Raw genomic sequence first — 5,312 nt, 5'->3', positions numbered from 1 at the left:
AGGACTATTTCAACTCTGTCAACATCAATCACAGCTCTTGCTGTGGCCAGGAAAGGTCTTCCTAGGATGATGGATTCATCCTCTTCCTTTCCAGTATCCAGGACTATGAAATCAGTAGGTATGTAAAGGCCCTCAACCTTTACTAATACATCTTCTACTTGTCCATAAGCCTGTCTTCTTGAGCTGTCTGCCATCTCTAATGAGATTTTAGCAGCTTGCACCCCATAGATTCCCAGTTTCTCTATTACAGAGAGGGGCAAGAGGTTTATTCCTGAACCAAGGTCACACAGAGCCTTAAAGATCATGGTGCCTATGGTACAAGGTATTATGAACTTTCCAGGATCCTGTCTCTTCTGAGGCAATATCAGTTGATCCAGATCACTTAGTTCATTGATGAACAAGGGAGGTTCAACTTCCCAAGTATCAATGCCAAATAATTTGGCATTCAGCTTCATGATTGCACCAAGAAACTTGGCAGTTTGCTCTTCAGTAACATTCTCATTCTCTTCAGAAGAGGAATATTCATCAGAGCTCATGAAGGGCATAAGGAGGTTCAATGGGATCTCTATGGTCTCTAGATGGGCCTCAGAGTCCTTTGGTTCCTCAGAGGGAAGCTCCTTATTAATCACTGGACGTCCCAGGAGGTCTTCCTCTTTGGGATTCACGTCCTCTCCTCTCCTCACAGGTTCGGCCATGGCGCTTATGTCAATGGCCTTGCACTCTCCTTTTGGATTCTCTTCTGTATTGCTTGGGAGAGTACTAGGAGGGATTTCAGTGATCCTTTTGCTCAGCTGGCCCACTTGTGCTTCCAGATTTCTAATGGAAGATCTTGTTTCATTCATGAAACTTACAGTGGCCTTAGATAGATCAGAGACTAAGTTTGCTAAATTAGAAGTATTTTGTTCAGAGTTCTCTGTCTGTTGCTGAGTGGATGATGGAAAAGGTTTGCTATTGCTAAACCTGATTCTTCCACCATTATTAAAGCCTTGTTGAGGCTTTTGATCCTTCCATGAGAAATTTGGATGATTTCTCCATGATGAGTTATAGGTGTTTCCATAAGGTTCACCTAAATAATTTACCTCTGCTATTGCAGGGTTCTCAGGATCATAAGCTTCTTCTTCATAAGAAGCCTCTTGAGTACTGTTGGATGCAGCTTGCATTCCATGCAGACTCTGAGAGATCATATTGACTTGCTGAGTCAATATTTTATTCTGAGCCAATATGGCATTCAGAGTATCAACTTCAAGAACTCCCTTCTTCATAGGCGTCCCATTGCTCACAGGATTCCTTTCAGAAGTGTACATGAACTGGTTATTAGCAACCATGTCAATGAGTTCTTGAGCTTCTGCAGGCGTTTTCTTTAGGTGAATGGATCCACCTGCAGAAGTGTCCAGTGACATCTTTGATAGCTCAGATAAACCATCATAGAATATATCCAGGATGGTCCATTCTGAAAGCATGTCAGAAGGACACTTTTTGGTCAACTGTTTGTATCTTTCCCAAGCTTCATAGAGGGATTCACCTTCTTTCTGTCTGAAGGTTTGAACATCAGCTCTAAGCTTGCTCAACTTTTGAGGAGGAAAGTACTTGGCTAAGAAAGCCGTGACCAGCTTATCCCAAGAGTTCAGGCTGTCTTTGGGTTGAGAATCCAACCATAATCTAGCTCTGTCTCTTACAGCAAAAGGGAAAAGCATGAGCCTGTAGACTTCAGGATCTACTCCATTAGTCTTAACAGTATCACATATCTGCAAGAATTCAGTTAAGAACTGAAAAGTATCTTCAGATGGAAGTCCATGAAACTTGCAGTTCTGCTGCATCAGAGAAACTAATTGAGGTTTCAGCTCAAAGTTGTTTGCTCCAATGGCAGGAATGGAGATGCTTCTTCCATGTAAATTGGAATTAGGTGCAGTAAAGTCACCAAGCATCTTCCTTACATTATTATTATTTTCGGCTGCCATCTCCTCTGCCTGTTCGAAAATTTCTGAAAGGTTATCTCTGGATTGTTGTATTTTAGCTTCTCTTAATTTTCTCTTCAGAGTCCTTTCAGGTTCTGGATCTGCTTCCACAAGAATGTTCTTATCCTTGCTCCTGCTCATATGACAAAGAAGAAGGCACAGAAAAATAATAATAATAATGGAGATCCTTTATACCACAGTATAGGGATTCCTGTGTGAGTGGAAGAAGAGGGGGAGACAAAGAATGTAATATAATGGAAGAAACACAACTGTGAGGATGGAAGAGAGGTGAGATGAGATGTTAGGATATTAATGAATAAATAGAATGAGATGGGGGAGGGATAATTTTCGAAAATTATTTTGAAAAAGAGTTAGTGATTTTTGAAAAATGGTTTTTGAAAAAATGTTAGTAATTTTCGAAAATTAAGTTTTAAAAATTAAAAATAAAAATAATTAGTTAATAAAAAAGAAATTTTTGAAAAAGAGGGAAGATATTTTTGAAAATTAGAGAGAAAGAGTTTGTTAGGTAGTTTTGAAAAAGTTAAGAAACAAACAAAAAGTTAGTTAGTTAGTTGAAACAAATTTTGAAAAGATAGGAAGTTAGGAGGTTAGGAAAGATATTTTGAAAAGATATTTTTGAAAAAGATAAGATGAGAAGATATTTTTGAAAAGATATGATAGAAATTAGTTTTTGAAAAAGATTTAATTTTTAAAATCACAATTAATGACTTGATTCATAAGAAATCACAAGATATGATTCTAGAACTTAAAGTTTGGATCTTTCTTAACAAGCAAGTAGCAAACTTCAAATTTTTGAATCAAAACATTAATTGATTATGTTATTTTTGAAAATTTGGTATAAAAATAAGAAAAAGATTTTTGAAAAATATTTTTGGAATTTTCGAAAATAACTAAGAATTTTGAAAAAGATTTGATTTTTGAAAAAGATAAGATTTTCAAATTGAAAATTTGATTTGACTCATGAGAAACAATTTGATTTTAAAAATTTTTGAAAAAGTCAATCCAAATTTTCGAATTTGATGAGAGAAAAAGGGAAAGATATTTTTTTTGATTTTTGAAATTTTTATGAAAAACATGAAAAATATGCAATGCATGAAATTTTTAGATCAAAACAATGAATGCATGCAAGAATGCTATGAATGTCAAGATGAACACCAAGAACACTTTGAATGTCATGGTGAACATCAAGAACATATTTTTGAAAAATTTTTAATGCAAAGAAAACATGCAAGACACCAAACTTAGAATTCTTTAATGCTTACGCACTAAGAATTCAAGAATGCATATGATAAACATGAAAAGACACAAAACAAAAAACCATCAAGATCAAACAAGAAGACTTACCAAGAACAACTTGAAGATCATGAAGAACACCATGAATGCATAAAATTTTCGAAAAAATGTAAGATGCATATGCAATTGACACCAAACTTATAACATGACTCAAGACTCAAACAAGAAACAAAAAATATTTTTGGTTTTTATGATTTTCTAATTTTTTTGGATTTTTTTTTGAAAATTTATTGAAAAGGGAAAATAAGGATTCCAAAATTTTTAATATGAATTCCAGGAATCTTGCATTCTTAGTCTAAAGCTTCAGTCCAGGAATTAGACATGGCTCACTAGCCAGCCAAGCTTTCAAAGAAAGCTCCAGTCCAAAACACTAGACATGGCCAATGGCCAGCCAAGCTTCAGCAGGTGATCATGGATCAGCAGCAGGTGGATGAGCAACAACTAAGTTGCTCTTGATAACAAATTGCAAGCCTCAGTCCAAATGAATTTAGACATGGCTTTACAGCCAGCCAGGCTTCACATGCTTCATGAAACACTAGAATTCATTCTTAAAAATCTTGAATAAAATTTTTGAAAACATTTTTATAATTTTTTTTTCGAGAACAGATGAGAGATTTTTGAAAATATTTTTGAAAGATTTTTTTTTTTTGAAAACAAAACGAAAAGAAAATTACCTAATCTGAGCAACAAGATGAGCCGTCAGTTGTCCAAACTCAAACAATCCCCGGCAACGGCGCCAAAAACTTGGTGTTGTTGCCGGGATTGGGATCTCAGACGATTCTTGGCGCCAAATAGGAACAATTAAGTCCCCGGCAAGGGCGCCAAAAACTTGGTGCACGAAATTGTGATGTCCAGGCTCGAACAATCCCTGGTAATGGCTCCAAAGCTTGGTGCTTTGATCTTAATTGTCACAACTTCGATACAACTAACCAGCAAGTGCACTGGGTCGTCCAAGTAATACCTTACGTGAGAAAGGGTCGAATCCCACGGAGATTGTTGGTATGAAGCAAGCTATGGTCACCTTGTAAATCTCAGTCAGGCGGATATAAAGTGATAATGGTGTTTTCGAATATGATATAATAAAATAGAGATAGAGATACTTATGTAAATCATTGGTAGGAATTTCAGATAAGCGAATGGAGATGCTTTTCGTTCCTCTGAACCTCTGCTTTCCTGCTATCTTCATCCAATCTGTCTTACTCCTTTCCATGGCTGGCTTTATGCAACGGCATCACCATTGTCAGTGGCTACATCCCCTCCTCTCAGTGAATAATATGCTCATGCACCCTGTCACGGCACGGCTATTCATCTGTCGGTTCCCGATCATGCTGGAATAGGATTCACCCTCCTTTTGCGTCTGTCACTAACGCCCAACAATCGCGAGTGTGAAGCTCGTCACAGTCATTCAATCATTGAATCCTACTCAGAATACCACAGACAAGGTTTAGACCTTCCGGATTCTCTTGAATGCCGCCATCATTCTAGCTTACGCCACGAAGATTCCGGTTAGGAGATTTAAGAGATATTCATTCTAGCTTATTTCATGTAGAACAGAAGTGTTTGTCAGGCACGCGTTCATAAGGGAGAAGGATGATGAGCGTCACACATAATCATCACCTTCATCACGTTCTTGGGTGCGAATGGATATCTTAGAAGAGAAATAAGAAGAATTGAATAGAAAATAGTAGTACTTTGCATTAATCTTTGAGGAACAGCAGAGCTCCACACCTTAATCTATGGAGTGCAGAAACTCAACCGTTGAAAATAAATAAGTGAAGGTCCAGGCATGGCCGAGATGGCCAGCCCCCTAAAACGTGATCAAAGGATCATCAGGTAATCCAAAGATGCCTAATACAATAGTAAAAGGTCCTATTTATAATAAACTAGCTACTAGGGTTTACATGAGTAAGTAATTGATGCATAAATCCACTTCCGGGGCCCACTTGGTGTGTGTTTGGGCTGAGCCTGAGTGTTGCACGTGCAGAGGCCATTTGTGGAGTTGAACGCCAGTTTCTGTGCCAGTTTGGGCGTTCAACTCTGGTT

General features: G+C 37.5%; 1 non-coding gene across 1 annotated transcript; it reads left to right on the top strand.

Moving 5' to 3' along the window:
• Positions 1–1,454: 1,454 nt before the first annotated feature.
• LOC112752471 (small nucleolar RNA R71) lies at positions 1,455–1,562 on the top strand. The gene has a single exon (XR_003176907.1). It is a non-coding gene; the product is annotated as a small nucleolar RNA R71 (small nucleolar RNA).
• The last annotated feature ends 3,750 nt before the right edge of the window (positions 1,563–5,312 follow it).

This window comes from Arachis hypogaea, chromosome 15 (genome assembly GCF_003086295.3).
Source record: "Arachis hypogaea cultivar Tifrunner chromosome 15, arahy.Tifrunner.gnm2.J5K5, whole genome shotgun sequence".
Taxonomy (NCBI): domain Eukaryota; kingdom Viridiplantae; phylum Streptophyta; class Magnoliopsida; order Fabales; family Fabaceae; genus Arachis; species Arachis hypogaea.
Note: the sequence above shows the minus strand (reverse complement) of the source record. Positions and strands in the feature narration are given on the sequence as shown.